The sequence below is a fragment of the Onychomys torridus genome, chromosome X (genome assembly GCF_903995425.1).
Source record: "Onychomys torridus chromosome X, mOncTor1.1, whole genome shotgun sequence".
NCBI lineage: Eukaryota > Metazoa > Chordata > Mammalia > Rodentia > Cricetidae > Onychomys > Onychomys torridus.
Window position 1 is genome coordinate 46,912,008 of NC_050466.1, and position 25,530 is coordinate 46,937,537.

The 25,530-nt window shown below is 37.4% G+C and overlaps 1 protein-coding gene across 1 annotated transcript in view; it reads left to right on the forward strand.

Moving 5' to 3' along the window:
- Aff2 (AF4/FMR2 family member 2) overlaps window positions 1–25,530 on the forward strand; it is a 599,435-nt gene that overhangs the window by 371,762 nt on the left and 202,143 nt on the right. The window lies entirely within an intron of this gene.

The window sequence follows — 25,530 nt, forward strand, 5'->3', positions numbered from 1 at the left end:
ATTATATTATGCCTGCAGTTTCCCTTCCCTCCTCTCTTCTCAGTTCACCCTCCTCTCCAGATCCAGTCCTCCTCCCTTCTTTTCCATTCAGAGAAAAGCAAGCCTCTCAGTGATATCCGTTGAACATGGCCTAACAAGATACAATAAGACTAAGCAAAAAACCATTATATCACGTGGCAACCCAATAGGAGGAAAAGGGTCCCAAGAGCAGGCAAAAGAGTCAGAGACAGCCCCCACTCCCATAGGTGCTAACAAAGCAATCTATTTGTTTAAATTGTCAAAACTACTCTTCTGTTTCAAGAAGTATGATAATGAAGAAATGTTGAATTCAATATCCATGATCTGCTGCTGTATCACTTGCTTCATTTCATACCACTCAGGACTCTAATGTCACTAAAATTTTGGCAATTTCTTCACTGGTCTAGGGATTAATTTTGAGTCCTGGTTAGAAATGCATTTCACCTTCTTTAGGAAAATTTCCCTATTCAAGTAGCACACCTCAATCCTTACCTTTCTACCTGGTGACTCTTAATGACACCTTACTGAGCCTTGAATAGACTGTCAATGGAATATGGTTATGGAGACTGTGTGTGTTGTGGTGTGGTGGGGAGGGAGAAAGGGGAGACTGACAAGTCATGGCATATCTGGGCCATCCTGCTTAGAGGAGTAGGAAGAGCTTAGGGGAAGACCAAAGTTGAAATGGGTGGTAGTAACTTTTTTGGAAGTTAACATACCAGTAAAAAAACAAAAAGGAAGTGAGAAAAATGTATGTACCTATTATCTCTGCCAGTTGGCATCATATGCTAATATAGTATTTCAAGAAGATGAAAAATAGAAGCTTTACCATTTGTCATTTTTGTGACATTGTGATTTTGGACAGATGAATGCATCTTTCTGAATCTCCATTCCTTGTCTGTCAAAGATTATAATACTATAATTCTCTTATAAACTGCCAAGTAGTATATAAATGCTCATTATTATGATACATGGTGACCAGTATAGGCATGTGGAAACCATGCAGGCTTCCTGCTTGGAAAATAGGACAAAGTGTCAGAGAAAACTTATTAATCCCTTTTTCCTCACTTAACAACATCAGGATGGGCTGGCCAGCAGAGAAGACTCCTGTGGGCAGGCTCCCTCACCAACCCCCCCCATTGGACCCTGCAATCTACAAGACCCACACCCTGCCCCAAACCCACCCATCCCCCTGTGACCCCTGTGGCTTCCTGAGACACAGAATCCATCAGCTCTCTTTGGACCAAGAGCTCTCATTGGACAAACAGAAGCTTCCTGAACACAAAAATCTGCCAGATCTGAATAGACCAAGAGCCCTGATAGGACCAAGAGCAGCTCCCTGAGACACAGAATCTGCCAGCTCCAATTATATCAAGAGATAAGGTTGGATCCAGAGTGGCCCCCTGTGACACAGACAGAGCAAGCACAAATTGGACCAAGAGCAGCTAGCTCAGACATGGGCACCTCTTGCACTTATTGGAGGAAGAGATGGGTAGACATGAGTACAAAAATACATACAACATAAAGAGCAACATGGCATCACCAGAACCTAGCAGCTCTATAACAGCAAGACCTGGACATCACAATGTAGAAGTTGCAGAAGAGAGCAGCCTTAAAAGTATCTTTATAATAAAGTATCTTTATAATAGAGGTTTTAAAGAGGAAATAAAAAATTCCCTTAAAGAAATTGAGGAAAAGACAAACAAAAAGTTGGAAGAAATCAATAAATCCTTTAAAGGAAGCTAAGAAAACCATGAAAAAACCATTAAACAGGTGAAGAAAACAGTTCAAGACCTTATAATTGAAATAGAATCAATGAAGAAGACACAAATTGAGGGAATGCTGGAAACAAAAAAAAAAATGTGAGTAAATGAACAGGAACTACAGATGCAGCATAGCCAACAAAATACAAGAGAATAATACAAGAGATAGAAGAAAGACTCTCTGGTGTAGATGATAAAATAGAGGAAATAGATTCTTCGGTCAAAGAAAACACTAAAGCCATAACACAAAATGTCCGGGAAATCTAGGACACCATGAAAAGGCCAAACCTAAGAATAATAGGGATAGAAAAAGGAGAAGAATAGCAACTCAAAGGCACAAAAAAATATATTCAACAAAATCATGGAAGAAAATGTTCCCAATTTAAAGAAGGAAATAGCTATGAAGATACAAGAAGATTATAGAACACCAAGTAGACTAGACATACCCCAACAGTCCCATCATCACATAATAATTAAACCACTAAGCATACAGAATAAACAAAGAATATTAAGAGCAGCAAATGAAAAGGGCCAAGTGACTTATAAAGACAGATACATCAGAATAACACCCAAATTCTCAATGGAGAATCTGAAAGCCAGAAGGTCCTAGACAGATGTAATGCAGATAGTAAGAGGCCACGGATGCCAGTCCATACTACTATACCCAGCAAAACTTTCAATCACCATAGACAGAGTGAACAAGATATTCCAAAACCAGACTTAAACAATACCTATCTACAAATCCAGCCCAAAAGAAAGCACTAGAAGGAAAACTCCAACTTAAGAAAGTTAGATGCACCCACTAAAACACAGGCAACAGATAACTCCACAGCAACAAATCCCAAAGAAGGGACATATTCACACACTACTACCAAAACATAACAGGAATTAAGAATCACTAGTCATTAACATCACTTAATATCAATGGACTCAATTCAGCTATAAAAAGACAGAGGATAACAGAAAGGATACAAAATCAGGATCCATCCTTCTGCTGCATACAAGAAACACACCTCAACTTCAAAGACAGACACTACCTCAGAGTAAAAGGCTGGGGAAAGACTTTCAAATCAAATGTACTTAAGAAGCAAGCTGGTGTAGCTATCCTAATATCTAAAAAATAGACTTCAAACTAAAATCAATCAAAAGAGTTTGGGAAGCACATTATATATTTGTCATGGGAATAATCCACCAACATGAAGTCTCAATTCTGAACATTTATGCCCCAAACACAAGAGTACCCACATATATGAAAGAAACATTAATAAAGCTTAAATAACACATCAAACCCCATTCATTAATAGTGGGAGACATCAATGCCCCCCCTACTCTCACCAATGGAAAGATCTGCCAGACAGAAACTTAACAGAGAAATAAGGGATCTAACAGATGTAATGATTTATAGAACATTCCACCCTAACACAAAATGACATGCTTTCTTCTCAGCACCCCATGGAACTTTCTCTAAAATTAACCACATACTCAGTCACAAAGCAAATCTCAACAGATACAAAAAAGTTGGAGCCAGGAAGTTGTGGCACACACCTTTAATCCCAGGACTAGGGAAGCATAACCAGGTGAATATCTACACGTTCAAGGCCAGCCTGGTCTACAGAGCAAGATCTAGGACAGCTGCCAAAACTACACAGAGAAACACTGTCTCCAAAAACAAAATAAAAAAATGTTGGAATAACCTCCTGTATTTTATAAGACCACCATGGATTAAAGTTAGACTTCACCAACAACAAAAATTACAGAAAATCTACAATTACATGGAAACTGAATAATTCACAACTGAATCACCAATGAGTCAAGAAAGAAATAAAGAGAGAAATTAAAGACTGCCTAGAATTCAATGAAAATGAATGTACTACATAACCAAACTTATGAGACACTATGAAAGCAGTGATAAGAGGAAAATTCATAGCACTAAATGCCTACAACAAGAAGTTGGAGAAATCTCACACTAGCGACTTAATAGCACACTTAAAAGCACTAGAAGTAAAAGAAGTAAACTCACCCAGGAGGAATAGATTCTAGGAAATAATCAAATTGAAAGCTGAAATCAAAACAAAGAGAACAATATAAAGAATCAATGAAACAAAGAATTGCTTCTTTGAGAAAATCAACAAGAAGACAATCCCTTATCCAAACTCACCAAAAGGCAGAGACAGAACATCCAAATTAACAAAATCAGAAATGAAAGGAGAGATATAACAGGAGGCATTGAGGAAATATAGAGAATCATTAGGTCATACTTCAAAAACCTCCACTCTACAAAATTGGAAAAGATGAAAGAAACGGACAATTTTCTGAATAGGTATTACATTCCAAAATTAAATCAAGACCAGATGAACAATTTAAATAGACCTATAACTCCTAAGGAAATAGAAATATCCATTAAAAGTCTCTCAACCAAGAACAAAAACAAAACAGGACCAGATGGTTTCAGCACAAAATTTTACCAGAATTTTAAAGAAGAGTTATACCAATACTCTTCAAATTGTTCCACACAAAAGAAACAATGAAGCTACAGTTACCCTAGTACACAAACCACACAAAGACACAATAAAGAAAGAGAATTACAGACCAATCTCCCTGATGAACATTAATGCAAAATTGCTCAATAAAATACTGACAAACTGAATCCAAGAACCCATCTAAGAAATTATCCACCATGATCAAGTAGGCTTCATCCCAGAGATGCAAGGATGGTTCAACATATGAAAATCTGTCAATGTAATATATCATATCAACAAACTGAAAGAAAAAACACATGATCATCTCATTAGATGCTGAAAAAGCCTTTGACAAAATCCAACACCCAGTCATGATAAAGGTCTTGGAGATCAGGAATACAAGGAATATACCTAAACATAATAAAGGCAATTATAGCAAGCTGACAGCCAACATCAAGTTAAATGAAGTGAAATTCAAAGTGATTCCACTAAAATCAGGAACAAGGCAAGGCTTTCCACTCTCCCCATAATTACTCAGTATAGTACTTGAAGTCCTAGCTAGAGCAATAAGACAACAAAAGGAAATCAAAGGGATACAAATTGGAAAGGAAGAAAATTTTCTCTATTTATAGATGACATAATAGTCTACATAAGTGACTCCAAAATTCTACCAGAGAACTCCTACAGCTGAAAAAAACCTTCAGTAATGTGGCAGGATACAAGATTAACTAAAAAAAAAAAATCAGTAGTTTTCCTACATACAAATGATAAATGGGCTGCAAAAGAAATCAGAGAAACATCACCCTTTCCAAAAGCCACAAATTATATAAAATACCTTGAGGTAACTAAGTAAGCAAGTGAAAGATCTATATGACAAGAACTTTAAATCTCTGAACAAAGAAATTGGAGAAGATATTAGAAAATGGAAGATCTCCCATGCTCATGGATAGGTAGTATCAACATAATAAAAAGGCAATCTTACTCAAAGCCATCTACAGATTCAATGCAATCCCCTTCAAAATCCCAACACAATTCTTCACAGATCTAGAAAGAACAATACTAGACCTCATATGGAAAAAACAAACAAACAAACAAAAAAACAGGATAGCTAAAACAATCCTGTACCAAAAAGCCACCGCTGGAGGTATCACCATCACTGACCTGAAGTTCTACTACAGAACTACAATAATAAAAACAGCATGGGATTGGCATAAAAACCTACATGTGGACCAATAGAATCGAATTTAAGACCCTGACATTAACCCACACACCTATGAACACCTGATTTTTGACAAAGAAGCCAAAACTGTACAGTGAAATAAAAAAAGCAGCTTCAACAAATGGTGCTGGCATAACTGGATGTCAACATGTAGAAGATTGTGAATAGATCGCATCTATTGCCATGCACAAAATTTAAGTCCAAGTGGATCAAAGATTGCAACATAAGATCAGTTACACTGAACCTGATAGAAGAGAAAGTAGGAAGTAGTCTTGAATGCATTGGCATAGGAGACTACTTTCTAAATATAACACTAGTAGCATAGACACTGAGAGCAAAAATAATTGGGACCTACTGAATATGAGAAGCTTCTGTAAGGCAAAGGACACCATAAATAAGACAAAACGATAGCCTACAGAGTGGGAAAAGATCTTCAGCAACCTAACATCTGACAGACTACTGATCTCCAAAATATATAAAGAATTCTAGAAATTTGATATCAAAATGCCCAACAATCCTATTAAAAAATGGGCTACTGAGATGAACAGAGAATTCTTAACAGAAGAATCTCAAATGGCCAAAAGACATTTAAGGAACTGCTGAACATCCTTAGTCATCAGGGAAATGCAAATCAAACAACTCTAAGATACTATCTGATACCTTTCAGAATGCCTAAGAACAAAAACACTAATAACTTATGTTGGAGAGGATGTGGAGCAAGGAGAACAATCCTCCACTGTTGGTGTGAGTGCAAACTTGTACAGTCACTTTGGAAATCAGTATGGCAGTTTCTCAGAAAATTGGGAATCAATCTTCTTTAAGACCCAGCTATACTGCTCTTGGGCGTATACCCAAGGACTGCTCAATCATACCAGAAGGACACATGCTCAACTATGTTCATATCATCATTATTCATAATATCCCAAACCTGGAAATAACCTAGATGCCCCTCAACTGGAAAATATGGTACATATACAAAATGGAGTACTACTCAGTAGTAAAAAACAATGACATCATTAAATTTAAAGGCAAATTGATGGAACTAGAACATATCATCCTGAGTGAGGTAACCCAGACTCAGAAGAACAAACATGGTATGTACTTACTCATAAGTGGATACAAAATGTAAAGCAAAGGATAACCAGACTACAACCCACAGATCCAGAGATGCTAGCTAATAAGGAGGACCCAAAGAGGAATGAATGGATTGCCCTAGGAAAGGGAAATCAATGAGATCTCCATGAGTAAACTGTGGGTGGGGAGTAGGCAATGGAGGGTAGGTGATGAGGGATGAGAACATAAAGGAACAAGATGGTCAAACTAGAACATGGATGGAGTGGGAGAGCAATGAAAGAGATACCGTGATAAAGGGAGATAGCATGAGAACAGGGAGAACAGGGTGGTAGGGAAGTTTTTAGGAATCCATGAGGATGATCCCAGCTTAGATTACTTGCAATAGTGGAGAGGGAGCCTGAACTGGCTTTCCCCAGTAATCAGATCGGTGAATACTCTGTCATAATAGAGCCTTTCTGTAGTTGGAGAGCTTCTCTCCAGCCCCCGCCAAGCCCTATTAGTCCAACAACCCACTTATAATATAAACACACAGACATTCATATTATTTAAACTGCTCGGCCATTAGCTCAGGTCTACCATTGTCTAGCTCTTACTCTTATATTTAGCCCATTCCTATTAATCTATACTTTGCCACGTGGCTCGTGGCTTACCAGTATCTTATGTCTTTTCTCTCATGGCTGTGGCTGGCAGCGTCTTCCCTCAGCCTCCACTTCCCCACCTTCTCCTCTTCCTTGTCCCTCCTACCCTATGCTTCCTGCCTGGCTACTGGCCAATCAGCACTTTATTTATTTTAACCAATCAGAGCAACACATTTGACATACAGAACATCCCACAGCACCTTTCTCCAGTAACTGAAGCAGATGCAGAAAGCCACAGCTAAATTCTAGGCCGAGCTCCAGGAGTCCAGTTGAAGAGAGAGAAGAGGGATTCTATGAGCAAGAGACATCAGGGTCATGATGGGGAAACCTAGAGACAACCAAACCAAACTAGTGGGAACTCATGAAATTTAGACCAACTGTAGTGGGTAGCCATTCCAGCTTTGATCTGGAAGTTCCAACCCCCATTGAGGCTTCGGTAATGGTCACTCCTAGAAGGTGGGGCTGAGACAGGAGGTTGAAGACCTGAGTTCTGGATGTTGGGGCTCTCTTGGTTCCAGGACCCTAGACACTGGAGTTAGATCGAGCAGAGTTCTCCAGAGAACAATGCTGGGCTGCACCATTCCTTTCCCAGACCCTGCAACCTACCTATCCCTTAATTTGTAAGTTATGCCATTAAATAAACCTCCCTTTTAACTATGTGGAGTGGCCTTAAGAATTTCCCCAATAACCAACAGCTAAGGAGCCTCCATGAGACTGGACTAGGCCTCTGCATAAACGAGACAGTTGTGAAGCTTGATCTGCTTAAGGTGCCCCCTGGCAGTAGGATCAGGGTCCATCCGTGGTGCATGAGGGGGCTTTTTGGAGACCACTACCTATGGTGGGACACCTCAAAAAGCCTTGAGGCAGGGGGAGGGGCTTGGACCTACCTCTACTGAATGTACCAGGCTCTACTGACTTCCCATGGGAGGCCTTACCTTCTTGTAGGAGGGAGTGGGGTTTCATTGTGTGGGAGGCTGGTGTGGCAGCAGGAGGGAAGAGGGGGATCTGTGATTGGTATGTAAAATGAATTTAAAAAATAATTAAAAAAGAAAACTTAAAAAGGAAAAATAATGAAAACAAAACAAAACAAACAAACAAAATACAATATCAGGATGACTCTCCTTACCACCAGCTCCTGGGTAAGAGATTTCTCAGATTCCTAGCGTTTTAAGCCATTCCTGATAACATGATGTCAAGGAATAGTGAAGCACACTAAGCTCCCTACAGTCAAGTTGGCCTGCTAAATATGTTCCCATCCTATGGCTTTCTCTGAAGCTGCTTCAGCTCAAAGACCTTAATGCTTTTGAGTATTAAGTAGATTAGTCTTACCTGTTTGATTAGAGATGATACTGTATAGACTGAAGATATGGCAGCCACTTTTGTAAGATAAGAGCCTAGCAATTTGTTATTTGTCCTTGGGGCCTTAGAACTTGACAAAAGGCATGGCAGTCATAGTGAAATCTACAGGTATGATACACCCTAGGAACTTGACTATTTGCTCTGTCCCATTGAGTAGATACAATAAATTGCATTCATTCCTTCCTTGTTCTTAGCCACCTTCCTTAAAGAAAGACAACAGTGAAAGAAATGGCTTACTCAGTGGACATGCTAACCTCAGTCTTCTCTTGCTCCCCTGAGAGGGTGAGGGCAAGCATAAATGAATTCTGTCAGTCAGGTGTTTTTCTTCATAGACACAATTCCATATCCATCTAAGAGTCACTACCTAACTTGTCACAATTGAATTCTCTCCTTCAGGGCAGAGCAGCCTGGTGCTTAATTGTTTCACACAGTGGCACTGGGGAAATTAACTGGAACACCTGTCAGAGTCTGACCACTTAGGGAAACAGTGGATTTTCACTTTAGCCTTGGAAAGAAAGGCAGGCTGATTTAGTATGCTCATAAATGATAGAAGCATTTGAAAAAGTAACAAAAGTCTTTCTGTTGTATTGGGAAGAGAATCTAGGGAAAGTTGGTGTTTTGATTTCTGTTTCGGTTGTTTGATTGCTTTCTTTTTTAAAAGGGGCAATCATTGTATAGCTCCATTTTGTTCATTTTCTTCAGCAGTGTTATAGAAAGAATACATTCTCTTATGGAAGAGTAAAATGTTTTATTCCCCATACATGGAACAAAAGTTAAATTTGCAAAGTTTATTCCCTGTTTTTTAAGACTAATTCTTATATTTTTTATTTTATTTTGTAATTTAATTTAATTTTACATGTCAGTCATAGATTCCCCTGAACTCTCCCCTCTCTACCCTCCTTCCCCCTAGCCCTCCTCACATTCCCATATCCTCCAGAGGAAAGATTCCACTGGGGATTCAGCTCAAACTGGTAGATTCAGTCCAGGCAGGTCCAGTCCCCTCCTCTCAGGCTGAGCGAAGTGTCCCAAAATAAGACCCAGGTTCCAAACAGCCAGCTCATGCACTAAGGACAGGTCCAGGTCCCACTGCCTGGGTGCCTCCCAAACAGTTCAAGCTAATCAACTGTCTCACTTATCCAGAGGGCCTGGTCCAGTAGGGGGCTCCTCAGCTATTGGTTCGTAGTTCATGTGGTTCCATTAATTTGGTCATTTGTGAAGAATTGTGTTGGTATTTTGATGAGGATTGCATTGAATCTGTAGATTGCTTTTGGTAAGATCGCCATTTTTACTATGTAAATCCTGCCTAACCATGAGCATGGGATATCTTTCCATTTTCTGACATCTTCTTCAATTTCTTTTTTCAGGGACTTAAAGTTCTTGTCATATAGGTCCTTCACATGCTTAGTTAGAGTAACCCCAAGGTATTTTATAATCATTTTTGGCTATTGTAAAGGGTGATGTATCTCTAATTTACTTCTCAGCCTTTTTGTCAATTGTATATAGGAGGGCTATTGATTTTTTGAGTTGATCCTGTATCAAGCTATGTTGCTGAAAGTGTTTATAAGCTGTATCATTTCCTTGGTTGAATTTTTGGGGTCACTCATGTATACTATCATGTCATCTACAAATAGGGAAAGCTTGACTTCTTCCTTTCCAATTTGTGTCCACTTAATCTCCTTATGTTGTCTTATTGCTCTGGCTAGAGCTTCAAGTACTATATTGAATAAGTATGGGGAGAGCAGACAACCTTGCCTTGTTCACGATTGTAGTGGAATCGCTTTGAGTTTCTCTCCATTTAATTTGATATTGGTCATTGGCTTCCTGTAAATTGTCTTTATTATGTTTAGGTATGTTCCCTGTATTCCTGATCACTCCAAGACCTTTATCATGAAGGGGTGTTGGTTTTTGTCAAATGCCTTTTATGCATCTAGTGAGATGATCATGTGTATTTTTTTTCCATTGAGTTTGTTTATATGGTGTATTACATTGATGGACTTTTGTATGTTGAACCACCCTTGCATCACTGGGATGAAGCCTACTTGATCATGGTAGATAATTTGTTTTGTGTAGTTAGATTTTTCCAAATCTCTCTTACCCGCCAGTCCCACAGTCGCTCAGACCCAACCAAGAAAGCACACAGAAACTTACATTGTTTAGAAACTGTATGGCCGTGGCAGGCTTCTTGTTATCTACTTCTTCTCTCTTAAATTAACCCATTTCTGTTAGTCTATACTTTGCCACATGGCTTGTGGCTTACCAGTGTCTTTACATGTTGCTTTCCATGGCGGCGGCTGGCAGTGTCTCTCTCCAGTCTTCTACTTTCCCAGAATTCTCTTCTCTCTTGTCCTGCCTATACTTCCTGCCTGGCCACTGGTCAATCAGAGCTTTATTTATACAGAGCAATATCCACAGCACTTCCCCTTTTCTTTTTTTTTTAAGGAAGGTTTTAACTTTTATATAGTACAATTATATATAACAAGCAAGAATTATAGTTACAATATTAAAGAAGATATCCTATCTATCTTATATTTGTGAGTCTAAGGTTTTATATCTAACTTATCTTTTATCATAACTGAGGAAATTATAACTATCTAGCCTTCAACCATATCAAAGACCTCAGAAGGATATAATATTACCTGAGAACCGGGAGAAGGATGTAAGCATTTTTCAGGAGTCTTGCAAGAGTAGACAGAGACAGCTGGCAGCCTGGACAGTCACCTAATGTTCCTTTGTAAAATTGGGGCATTTGTCTTTAGCCCACAGGGCTAGAGTCTCTTGGTCATTTTTCTCAGTGTCTTGTAGAATGTCTGGCAGTTTCCTCTGCGAAGCAGGAACCTGAAGGACCATTTTGTCAAGCATAGTTCAGTGGTTACCTTTCTATGGGTCCTGCATGTCCATTTGATCAAGCAGTCCAGGCAAGAACAGTTTCTTGCCCAAATGGCTATTTTTGTCAAGTTGGAGATAAACTCCATATGAAGTGTCTTCAATGCCCATCTCTGAAGTAAATCCGGTGCTGTCAGGAGCAGATATGTCTCACTGTCCAGAAAGTCTAAATTTTAAAAGTATTTTAAATGCCATATTCTGTAGGTCTTTGAAGTATTTGAAGATTACCTATCTATCTGAAATATCTCTATGTATATCTAGAAGACTTAACTAACATGGCTACGAGTATGATTATCATAGATAACTAATCATTAATCTATTTTTAATTATCCATTTCAATTTAAAATGAGCTATATAAACATAATACCTTAAACATGATTAGAAATATACACACAGTATTAACTTTAAGTTTGTATCAATAGACTAAAATCTATACCAATGTAAAACATTTTAAACAAGTTGTTGCTCTTTAGAAAGTTCCTTAATCTATCCTTTCATCCTATTATATCTGTATCCTATCCCCTTTTCTTCTTTAGAAAGAGATCTCATTTATAATCAAACTGTTTTAAGTAAAAATATTGGTTTTTTTCTGTCCCACATCAGAGGGCTCTTTTGATTTGGGACATAAGAATCTCTTAACCTTTTTTTTTAGTAATATGTCTGGGTTTAGAGAAGGAGTGAGCCAATTCCATCTCCAAAGCAAGCTTGATAATTTTGGGAATATGGGCGTAGTTTCTTTTACTATTTTCTGTTAGAGGGGGGCGTTGTATCTTATGGGGACATAAAGAAAATTTTAGGATTATGGAGTAGTCCATTAGGGTGAACTTCTGAGCCAGTTGTCTTGAAAGCATTTTGGATGTTGGATCATCTGGGCCATGGTGTTATCGGAGACCTTTTAGGTGGTCTTGGCTGATCCAACCTGATGTATCTTAATCTGGAACAAATCTATAGCCTCTGGCTTTCTGTGGAAACAAAAGCAGAGACTCTTTTCCAAAGCAACATATCCTTATATCCAAATTTTGAAGTCAAGGTACCTTTAAAATTTATATATTTGTTTAACTCAACAGCTTTTACGATCAAATCTTTTTTTGTAGTTAAAAATCCCAAAGACAACATAAACCAGATTCTCTGTGTAATATTTATCTTTGTAAGATTGAAACATTGTTGTGGCTGTTGGTTCCGCCCACCTCAGCTTCCCAATATGGCCGTGGTACAGTTTACCGCCAGTTCTGGGTCTGGAACCACGTATACCATCAACTATTAGAAGCAGTTGTATCAAAGCAGTGCATAGCCCAGAAACTTTTTTTTTTTAAACTAGCAAAGGCTAAATCCACCATGCAGCAGAGTAAAGTGTCGCTTGTAGACTCCTCATTCCCACCATATTGTAGGTCAGTTGCACACGCCAGGAACCCGCCATAGTAGCTCAAACCGGCTGGCTGCCGCTAACTTGAGAGAGACAATTAGGAAGCTGTTTTTTAGCTCTGTTTTAGAATCTTTTCTCAGGTTTTAGGTGGAAACTCTTGCCCCACGTTGGGCACCATTTGTAGTTAGATTTTTCCAAATCTCTCTTACCCGCCAGTCCCACAGTCGCTCAGACCCAACCAAGAAAGCACACAGAAACTTACATTGTTTAGAAACTGTATGGCCATGGCAGGCTTCTTGTTATCTACTTCTTCTCTCTTAAATTAACCCATTTCTGTTAGTCTATACTTTGACACATGGCTTGTGGCTTACCAGTGTCTTTACATGTTGCTTTCCATGGCAGCGGCTGGCAATGTCTCTCTCCAGTCTTTTACTTTCCCAGAATTCTCTTCTCTCTTGTCCTGCCTATACTTCCTGCCTGGCCACTGGTCAATCAGAACTTTATTTATACAGAACAATATCCACAGCAGTTTTGATGTGTTTTTGGAGTCTGTTTGCCAGTATTTTATTGAGTATTTTTGCATCAATGTTCATGAGGGAGATTGATTCGTAATTCTCTTTCTTTGTTGCATCTTTGTTTGGTTTAGAAATCAGGGTAATTGTAGCCTCATAGAAGGAGTTTGGTAATAAATATTCCTTCTGCTTTTATTGTGTGGAACAATTTAAAGAGTATTGGTATTAAGTATTCTTTGAAGATCTGGTAGAAATCTGTGCTGAAACCATCTGGTCCTGGGCTTTTTTTTTGGTTGGGAGACTTTTGATGACTGATTCTATTTCCTTAGGGGTTATTGGACTACTTAGTTTATCTGGGCTTGATTTAACTTAGGTACGTGGTACCTATCCAGAATATTATCCATTTCCTTTAGATTTTCCACTTTTGTGGAGTAGAGGTTTTTGAAGTATGACCTGATGATTCTCTGGATTTCCTCATTGTCTGTTGTTATGTCCCCCTTTTCATTTCTGAATTTGTTAATTTGGATGCTCTTTCTCTATCTTTTGGTTAGATTGGATAAGGGCGTGTCTATCTTGTTGATTTTTCTCAAAGGACCAACTCTGTTTCATTAATTTTGGTATTGTTCTCTTTGTTTCTGTTTTATTGATTTCAGCTATCAATTTGATAATTTCCTGACATCTATTCTTCCTGGGAGACTTTGCTTCTTCTTGTTCTAGAGTTTTCAGGTGTGCTGTTAAGTCACTAGTGTGATATTTTTGAACTTCTTTATGTGGGCAATTAGTGCTATGAATTTCCCTCTTAGCACTGCTGTCATAGTATCCCATAAGTTTGAGTATGTTGTGTATTCATTTCCATTGATCTCTAGGAAGTCTTTAATTTCTTTCTTTATTTCTTCCTTAACCCATTGGTGATTCAGTTGAGCATTATTCAGTTTCCATGAGATTATAGGTTTTCTGTAGTTTTGTTGTTGTTGAAATCTGACTTTAAACCATGGTGATGTGATAGCACACGGGCGGTTATTCCAATTGTTTTGTATTTGTTGAGATTTGCTTTGTGGCCAAGTATGTGGTCGATTTTAGAGAAGGTTCCATGGGGTTCTGAGAAGAAGGTATATTCCTTTTTGTTAGGGTGGAAAGTTCTGTAGATATCAATTAAGTCCATTTGAGTCATAACATCAGTTAAATCCTTTATTTCTCTGTTAAGTTTCGATTTGTCAGATGTGTCCAGTGGTGAAAGTGGGGTGTTGAAGTCTCCCACTATTAATGTGTGGCATTTTATAGGTGATTTAAGCTTTAGTAATTTTTTTTTTTTTTACATAAGTGGATGACCTTGTGTTTGGGGCATAAATGTTCACAACTGAAACTTCATCTTGGTGGATATTTCCTGTGTTGAGTATATAATGCCCTTCTTGATCTCTTTTGACTGATTTTAGTTTGAAGTCTATATTGCTGGATATTAGGATGGCTACACCTGCTTGCTTCTTAAGACCATTTGATTAAAAAGTCTTTTCCCAGCCTTTTGTTCTTAGGAGGTTTCTATCTTTGAATTTGAGGTGTGTTTCTTATATGCAGCAGAAAGATGGGTCCTGCTTTCATATCCATTCTGTTAGCCTTTGTCTTTTTATAGGTGAATTAAGTCCATTGATATTAAGTGATATTAATCACCAATGATTGTTCATTCCTGTTATTATTATTATTTTTGGGTGTTAGTATGTGTGTACTTCTTTTCCTTGGGGTTTACTGCTGTGGTGTTATCTATTGCCTGTGTTTTTAAGGGTGTATCTGACTTACTTAGGTTGGAATTTTCTAGTGCTTTCTGTAGGGCTGGGTTTGTGGATAGGCATTGTTTAAATCTGGCTTTGTCTTGGAAGGTCTTGTTTACTCTGTCTATGATGATTGAAAATTTTGCTGGGTATATTAGTCTAGGCTGGCATCCATGGTCTCTTAGTGTCTGCATTACATCTGTCCAGTTCCTTCTGGCTTTCAAAGTCTCCATTGAGAAATCGGGTGTTATTCTGATGGGTTTGCCTTTATAAGTCACTTGGCATTTTTCCTTTGCTGCCATTAATATTCTTTCTTTATTCTGTACCTTTAGTTGTTTAATTATTATTTAGGGAGGGAACTTTTTTGGGTGGTCTAATCTGTTTGGTGTTCTATAGGCTTCTTGTGTCTTCATAGGCATTTCCTTCTTTAAGTTGGGAAAGTTTTCTTCTATGATCTTGTTGAACATATTTTCTGTACCTTTGAGTTGGTATTCTCTTCCTTCCTCTATCCCTATTATTTGTAGGTTTGGTCTTTCATGGTGTCCCAAATTTCTTGGACATTTTGGGTCATGACTTTGTTGGCTTTAGTGTTTTCTTTGACTGATAAGTCTATTTCTGCTACTGTATCTTCAGTGCCAGAGAACCTGTCTTCTATCTCTTGCATTCTGTTGGTTATATCTGAAGTTCCTGTTCATTTACTCAGATTTTCTATTTCCAGCATTCCCTCTGTTTGTGTCTTCTTCATTTTTTCTGTTTCCCTTTGCAGGTCTTGGAATGTTTCCCTCATCTATTTCATTGCTTTTTCGTGATTTTCATTCAGGAATTTATTGTTTTCTTCTGCTTTATTTATCCTTTCCTCTAGTTTTTTTTTTTTTTTTTTTTTGTTGTTGTTGTTGTTTATAGAATTCTTCCCATTTTTTTTTCTTGTTTTTCTGTTCCTCCATTTCATTTTTGATTTCTTCTTTATAAACCTCTAGCATCTTCGTGATGTTATTCATATGGTTGTTTTTTTCTGCTTCTTCTGTTTTGTGATTTTCAGGTCTAGCTGTTGGAGGATGGCTAGGTTCTGGTGATGCTATATTGATCTTTATTTTGTTATATGTACTTCTGCTTTGCCATCTGCCCATCTCCTGGTAGATTTGTTCTTGGCCTTATCAGTGCATTTGGTCCAGACAGAGCTGACAGATTCAGGAAGCCGTTCTCTGGTCCAGATGGAAGCTTTTGGCTGGATGGGAGCTGGGGCTGGTCTCTGAGTCTCAGGAAGTAGCTGGGGTCTGGGGTGGATGGGTGTCGGGGCAGGGCGTGGAGATTACAGGTTCTGCCGGGGGTCTTGGAGAAGGGTAACCTTCCTGGTGTGGGTGTGGGTGGGGGGTCCTTCTCTATGCCCAGAACCTGGGTCCAAGTTGGGCAGGTCTTCCTCGAAATGGCTGGTACCCAGGGATGGGACCTAGGGGCAGGCCTTTCTGGGTATGACCCCAGGCACTCTCCTCTTGTCCAGATGTGAGCTCCGGGTAATTCTTACATTTTTATAGACCACATAGAGTGTCACAACAGAGCATGCTGTGGGATTTTGTTTTGTTTTAATCACATATACATGCTGCTGATCTCAGGACCTTTGTTATCTGTAGGTTGTTCTACAGTAAGTCTATTTTCTATTTTCCTCCTCATCTGCCTCCTTCTTAGGGGATATATTTTTCTTTTTCTCAGTTCTTCCCCTGAACTCTTCTCTACTTTTCAAACTAAATTGATTATAAGCAATCTCATCTCTCCTAGGTAAAGTGACTATGTAGACAAAGGATCTGGATCTAGCCCCCTAAGGAGAAAGAACTGGCTCCCAATTGCTCTTGGCACTCCTTTCCTTTATTCTGTTTATCTGAACACAAAGGATACTTGCCCCCTTTCTACCCCACTGCCTAGCCCCCATGAAAGGAAGTCTTTACTAATTAATTTTTTTCTTTGAAAGTTTATTATATATTATATATAATATATTCTGATTGTTACATTGATACATTACTCTTATATCCCACAATCTCTTATTTCCCTCCCACTCCTGTCAACCACTGGCTCTTTTAAGTCCTTTTCCACATTTACATTATGTTATTTTGTCTTGTGACAGTAGTCTGTGAGCAAGCTATTTGTATATGTATATTTTAGTTTTTTCATTCTCCTAACTTCTCTTCCTCTCTAATTCTCTTTTCCCCCACCATATATGAAAACACCAGGACATATTTTTATATTAGTCAAGTGTGATATCATCTGTCTACCTCATGGCCAGCCCTTTGGTCTCCCAGTCAATAGAAATGCTTTTGCTTCATGCATTTTATTTTGGCCCCATTTCTCAAAATATTATTTAAGTTCAAACCAAATCATTTTTATTGAAAGCCCCTCCTACCATTTCTGTGAAAATGGGCTCAGCTTCCCTTCAGATCAGCATTTCAATTTCTCTTTCTTTGCACTGCTACCTGTCTTACCTAGCACTTTTCTTCTTGTCCTCATGCCCTTGCAGCCACAATCACATTAGAACAAGCTAGCTGGACCTTATAGGTAACTTTACTTTCCTGTGACAGGTGATACAGTTCAAAGCACTTTGACTTTATTATGTTTATTGAGAAAATAATGTAGTCCTTTATAACTTCAGTAAATCAAAGTCCCCAAGGTTAAATGACCTGTAGTCAAGTGTAGGACTTGCATGAGACAGAAGTAAAGCATAGCCTTCCTTGTTGTCTAAATCTAGTGATCTAGGCACTGTACTTAGCTGTCAAGTGGCCCTCTACCAGCCTTCATTGAGAGTCTCTTAAAAATTATCAAAAAGTTTGCTTCAGACAGTGACTGACATGTCTTGCATTTTAAAAGAGCACTAATAGCTCAACATAGTTTGAGCCAGTCTTATCTTGAATATCTTCAAGTCCCATTAATAACAAAGACAGCAGTAGCAAATATACTACAGACAGCAGTAGCAAATATACTACAAGTGATAAAAGAAGTAATAACAGTAATATCTAGACAGCATTTCCATGCATTTCTTTGAATCTTCAGGGAAACCTTCAGAGGTTACACTGTTCATCATATTTCACATAACTTAGAAGAGTCAAACTCTGAGAAGGGAAGCCATTGCCCTAAGTCACACTTCCCCAGGTCTCGACAACCATCCTGACTTCTCACCCTCTTGCCTTACCTGAATCTAGCCTGATTTAACAGGCTCCAGTTCAACTTACAGTTAATAGTATAATGTCCTCGGTGAATTATGTACTTTATCTGCTGTTATTTCCTTAATTTGTACAAGTTAAATTGTGCCAACATTTTTACAAACATACTAGAATGCTCCCACCTACAAAACATTTTCATAAAACTGACTTAATCCTACAAAGCAAGCTATATAGACTTAGATCTATTTGGTATTTTACAAGAATAATATTACTTCATATAAATTTTAGAAATCAGAAATTTAAAGGCAGCCATTTGTGTAGTACATCCTACCTTATGTACTTGTTTCTATCAGTTTACCACTTGCTCTTTAGATTCAAACTACTCTCTAGTGCAAAGAGAAATAAAATATAATAGCTCTACCACAGTGATGGCGTTTTGCAGTTAAAATTCATAAATCATACCAGGATTCCTAGAAGGCTTGTAAGTAATAATATGGGCAACACCAGCAGCTTCCTTTCTGAGCTCTATGGGGTTTTATGTATCATAGAGTCATCATTTTGGAGAGCATTAAGCCAATGAGAGTAGCATGCTTTAAATGCTACTAGCTGAGGATGGATGTTCAGTGATTATTTGTTCCACAACAATATGATTTATTTGTTTCTAGCAAGAATTTACATAAAATGGCAACAAACTATCAATTAAATCCTTTCTGGAGTCAAAAATGCAGATAGCATATGTCGCTTAGATTTGATGATGAACAGATTGTGTTTCCTAGCAATGTACATTCTGTAGATGATAATTTCATAGACAAACATCTGTAAGGGTAATTCACTGTTTTTGAGAAATTCTGAATTTGCTATCTATGATTTAGGAACTGTATTTGATAAATTGTACTTTCTTACAATTTCCCCCGCCATATGGACTGGTTTGGTAAACACGTACACAAGCACAACTTTTTTTATTCCCGCTGATCTGTGTCTCTACAGCATACCAAATTCTATTTATTACTTTTATATTTTTGTTCACAGTTTTACCATGGAACAAACTTAACAAATAATTACAGGACAGCCATATACAATACTTGTTATTTTTAACCTTTAACAGGGTTAATGAAAAAGTCCATATGAAGAATCAGATAAAATGGATCAGGAAACAAAACTGGGCAGACACTTATGCCTGAAAGAAAATTTGATTATATTATCATAGTTATACAGAATAATCAAGCACCTTTCAACTGAATTTCTTTTAAATTTACCTATTAATTAAGCAATTGATTTTATATCCTGTCAAATGAATGTATAAATAGTGTTCAGACTGAACTCATGTAGAAGATTTTCTATATAACTGTCTTAAATGTTAATTCCACTGGAATGTTTCTAAAAGCATCTATCCCATTCTCATATGGGCTTTTAAAATCATAATTTCTTTGAAATACTCATATAAAAGTCCATCTAAGAATGATAACAATTGCTAAATATAATTTAGACTACAATGAATGTTAACATTGATAGAATCAAATAAAGGGACTAGTAATTGTACCCTCACCTAATCTGACGACTAGCTCTTACCTAATGACATTGTGAAATATGTAAATTTGTCAGCAGGTGAAAATGCCCTTGACTGAGTAAATTATATGGAGTACTAACTTTTCTGAAGCTAATTCAAATCACTAATGGCCTTAATAAGAACTATGCACATGTGAGGTGAGCTATTCATAGAGCCAAATTAGCCCATAAGAGATATTATCCATTATTTTCTTCCCAGTAATCATTTCCTCTTTTCTCAAGCACAAGCCAACCTAGAATAAAGATGCCAAATTTAATTACAGAAACTATTATGTGAACAATGAAGTTAAGCCATCCAACATGCTTCCGAATGCATTTAGAGCCTGTCAAGCAGTTTAAATATTTTCGTGTGGAATCTGAGGGGTTGCAAGATAGCATATGAGGTGAACTTTAAATTATTTTACAGACGTTATTGGGAAAGTAAGTAAGGTAACAAGGTTACTGGCTCAGTGAATCATGAGAACCTGTCACACATCCAGTGCAGATGCAGAGACCCACAGCCAAACATTTGGGAAAGCTCAAGGAATCCTGATGAAGAGTGGGAGGGAAGGATTGTAGCAGCCAGAGGGGCACTGCAAGAAAATCCACAGAGTCAAATAACCTGGCCTCATAGGATTTCACAAAAACTGCACCAACTATCAGGGAGCCTGCATGGGACTGACCTAGGCCTTCTATACATATGTGACAGTTGTGAAGCTTGGTCTTCTTGTGGAACTCCTAACAGTTGGATCAGGGGCTCTCTTTGACTCTTTTGCTGGCTTTTGGGATCCTACTGCTTATATTGGGTTGCCTTGTCCAGCCTTAATACAAGGGGAGATGCTTAGACTTACTGCAACTTGATATGCCATGTTTTACTTGTAGGAGTTTGTCCCTTTGCTGTATAGAAATGAAGAAGAAATGGATTGAGTGGGCAAAGATGAGGTAGAAGGGAGGTGCTAGAAGGAGAGGCAGGAGGGGAAACTGTGTTAGAGATGTAAAATTAATTAATTAATTTTAAAAAGAAAAAAATACAACTAAGTATAAGATGAAATGTTCAAGAGACTCCATTTATACCTTATGTATGATACAGATTATGATTCAGTTTAACAGTAAAAATATCATGTATATGATCAAGCTAAGGCACTGTGAGAGAGACAAAAAGAATATTTCAATAAGTAGAAAGCCCTAACATTCTTAGGAAGGAAGAAAACACCACAAATATTCTCTTTTTCCTAAGTTAATATTGGTCCCTCACCTTATACCATATGACATTACTTCCACATACATTAACAAATAAAAACATTAGAAGCATGAGAGAACTGGAGTCTTTTAAATTCCAAGCCATGTCTCAGAATGAACCAGCAGAGGTAAAAAGTACTTAGGGGAAATTTCAGAGGTTTTGACAATATTAGTAATTTAAAATGAAGGAAAACATATCTTTAAAAGTCCAGAACAATGTCTAGTATCTGCAAAGCCCTAGGTTCAATATGGAAGACTGAGGAGAAAAAGACAGAATAAGGAAAAGGAAATCCAAAATATGAGTTAGTATCAAGGCTCGGAGTGATCCCAATGATGTTATATTTTGAAAAGTTCCAACTTATATGTTGTGTAATCTTCTGCACCACTTATCTCATAACATAGAGGTCACTAACAAATCTGTGAAATCCTGGAGGTCTCAAAAAATTTGACTAAATTTCCCCAGTCAGTCACTTATAGCTATTGTTTGACACAGGATTGGAAATATGCTAGTTGAAACTCAAAATACTAGCACAATAATACCAAACTTTTCCTTTAGCTGGGTTTTTAGTTTTTGTTTGTTCTTTTTTTACCCAGCTTTCTTACAGGAATTTCACATATACTAAGTCGTAGAATCACCAAACTAATGTTTGGACGGAGTCTAAAATCATCCTCTCATTAGAGATAATGGAATTGAAACACTTGGATTTCAAATGACTTTGCACATTCAGTAGTTAACCAGAAACAGAGAGAGCCAAGATCTCAGTCTAGGCAGTCAGGCTCCAAAGTCCATTATGTATTCTGCATAATGATATGGGATTGAAGGATTTGGTTTTATGTGACTCTTGGGGACTTAGCCCCTGACTAGTGGACAATGGACAATAGAGAAACTGAGAAAGACAGCTAAGAATCCCACGGGACAGAATCAGAAAAATAGTTTACTAGATGGACCATACCTAACAAAATGCAGTTTCACAGCAGGGTTAATTATATGATGATACCTAGATTAGACAAAAATAGTGTAATTGGTGATCTCTCTCTCTCTCTCTCTCTCTCTCTCTCTCTCTCTCTCTCACACACACACACACACACACACACACACACACACACACACACACACACATATACAAAAAGGCAGAATGAGAAAGTTGTTTCACAAAATGTCTGTACTATTTTGTATTTACAACAGCAGTACATGAATCAATCGCCCAGTTCCTTACCACCATTACAAACAATTGCCTTATTCATATTTTTGCTTAATCTTCTGTAATATGTGTGCAGTGATTTGTCATTGTGGTCATAAATTACATTTCTTAAATGACAAATGATGTTGAAAATCTTTTTATAAGCTTATTTTCCATTTGTGTTTTTTTGATATGTCTACTCAAATCATCTGCTCATTAAAAATATTTTTATACTTTTAATTAGATCTTAAGTTTTTGTTATATTCTCTATGTTTGATATTTTTGTCAGATATGTAATTTGTGAATATTTTCCCAAGACTGTAACATGTGTTTATCTTTCTCTTGATGCTTTCTTTTAAGAACATGATTTTTTTTATTTTGATGAAGTCTATTATATCTTTTGTTTTTCTTTTATGGGCTATAATTTCAAAGCAAAGCCTAATTTTTTCATCAAACCCAAAGTTGTAACATTTATTCACCATTGTTTTTTTTCATATAAAAATTTTATTTAGGTCACTGATCCATTTGGATCAATTTTAGTATGTGGTATGATGTATAGTGAGATTAATTTTATTACATTTTAGAACTACTTTTTCAAATATTTTTATCTTCTTTTATTGAATTGCTTTTGCATTTTTTAAAAATTTAAATAAGCATTTTTCTTATATGCAAGTACACATTTTCCCATTAGTCCATCCCCCACACTCTTTCTCAGTACCATAATTCCTTGATGTGGATAGCTTTAGAGTAAGTCTTAAAATAAAGTAGTGTGAATCATCACCTTTATTTAAAAGGGTTTAATTTGTTGGGTTTCTTTTCCTTTTCATAAGAATTTTAGAATTAGTCTATTTACATTTGCAAAGAGTCTAGCTGGAATATTAGTTGGCATCACAAGATATTTAGAGACCATTTTTTCTTATGTCTTTGAAGTCATGAATGCAACTTTCTTGTCATGTCAAGAATACACTGTTTCACAACAGTCCTTCCTGGCCTCTGGCTTTTATAATCTTTCTGTACCTCTTCTGTGATGGTCCTTGAGTCTTGGGAAGAAGGGTGTGCTGTAGACGCCCATTTAGGGCTGACCACTCCTTTGTAGAAGTTCTAGAGCTGCACATCTTTGTCTTCTACACTAAATAATCTAAATAATCAGAGGAAAAATTAAACAACTATGCTACCACATTCATGAATATATTTAAAACAGTAATATAAATGAATTTGTCAGTAAATACTAGCCTTTATACATGTACATGCTCTTACTGGATTACTATGCTTACTTTTCTTATTGCTGTTCCGAAACTCTAAATTTCCAAGATATGCCTTTGAATTTCATATTTCAACCCTTTATGGATTCTCAGTTTGATTTAGCTGAAGAGTTTAAATTGCTCTTATGACTTTCTTAATTATCAAATATATGAGCCCCATGAATATGTTTATCATGTGTATATGATATATGCATATATTCATGTGTGTGCAAACAAGTATATGCAAGAACACATGTATGCACCTCTATGCACACACATGTGGACAGCAAAGCTTGACATGTAGTGCCTTTCTCAGTTGTTCTCAGCCTTGTTTTAATGGTACAGTGTTTCTCATTGAACCTAGATATCACTTATTTAACTAGACTGTCTGGCCAGAAATCCCCAAGGATTTTCTCGTCTCTGACTCCTCAGAATTTGGGTTATATGGTAAAGGAGGGTAAGGCATTACCATGCATGGATTTTTTATGTAGGAGTTGAGGATCCAAACTCAGATTCCCATGATTGCATGGCAAGCATTGTAAGAACTTAGTTGCCTCTGCACTAACCCTGCATATCTTTAATATAGTGCAGGTGTTTTATTTTCAGACCACACCAAGTTCTATAAGGCACTTTGCAGCTTTTCAATTTGTCATATTTATTGAATTAATCCAGAGCCTAGCCATGTTGGTTTTTGTCATCTGCATAAAAGATGTGGGTTGCTTGCAAATTATTTACCAAGGTTTTTTGTTGTTTTTGGTTTTGTTTTTGGTTTTGTTTTTGTTATACTGACTTTCCTTCAGGAAAGCAGAAGAGAATACATAAGCAAGAGCCACTGGCAAGGGCTGATGTATGGTATCACCAGCAGGAAAGATGTAGCTATAGGCCAGTATTAAAACACTGGCTGACAATGGGCTTTTCAACAAGAGTTACAAAGTGATTACAAACAACAAGCTGAATCCTGGGCTTGAGAAAGGTTTATGTGTAAGGGGAGATCCCTCCATGAACTATTTACCTCCAGCCCAATATTGCATTTGCCTGCTAGAACATTCTCAGTGACGGGTTTGATATTGTCCATTTTGAATCTTCTATCTGGGAATTTACTAAATTTATAGTTGGGAGTAAGCATATTGATCTGGTTAGTAAACTCCAGAGCTATCATAGTCTGAAAACAGAGATTTACAGAGGATTTAGAAATATTCATGGATGATGAATTCTCCTAGAGTTATTAAGAAGTTCTGGTGGCAACAGGAAGAATCAGATAGAACACACCCCTTCTTCAATGTAACTAAATGCCTTGCCAGATTCAGGTACTCTCAGGGATGTCAATCAGAAATTATTAATACAAAAAATGCTTTTATAATAAGCCCTACATGCACTTGTTAACTTTTTCATTAAAAAAAAAAATAATACTCAGTGTTTTGAGATTTTCTGTCAGTGGTAGAGGTAGAGTAGTATTACTTGCCTAGAGTATATGAGTAGGTGGTTTCTACCCCTAGGAATAAAGGACAAAAAAAGAAGACTGGGCCTGCCTGTACTGAATCCACCAGGTTGAATTGAATCCCCAGGGGAGTCTTGGCCCTGGAGGATATGGGAATGGAGGGGAGGGGATGGGGAGAAGGTGGAGGCAGGGGCTGGAGCGGGGAGGACAGGGGAACCCATGGCTGATGTGTAAAATTAAAACACAAATATAATAAATAAAAAGGAGGTAAAAAGTAGAACAAAAGGAAATAAAGACGGAAGGAAGAAAGGAGGGGAGGAAGGAAGAGAGCAAGGGAGGGAGGGAGGAAGGAAGAAAGAAGGAAAGAACAAATTCCTTAAAAAAATGACTGATGAAACAAAGTGACATTAATTATTATTATTATTATTATGTTTAGCAAACATTTGATATATTGTGTCTCCATGGCTACCATTTCCAGAAGCAGCATAATATCTAGCTACTTCTTGTTTAGCCATTATCACAAGCATCATAGAAAAAGGAATTTACTTTCCTGGCTTTGAAACAGGATGGAAGCTTTATAATATAGATATGGGATCAAGTTTTCTGTCCATGCTGTTGGCCCCTAGGGTGTTCAGAATTTTTTTCTCATTTAATCAACTATCCTTTCACAAAAAGATATGGCCACTCTTAAT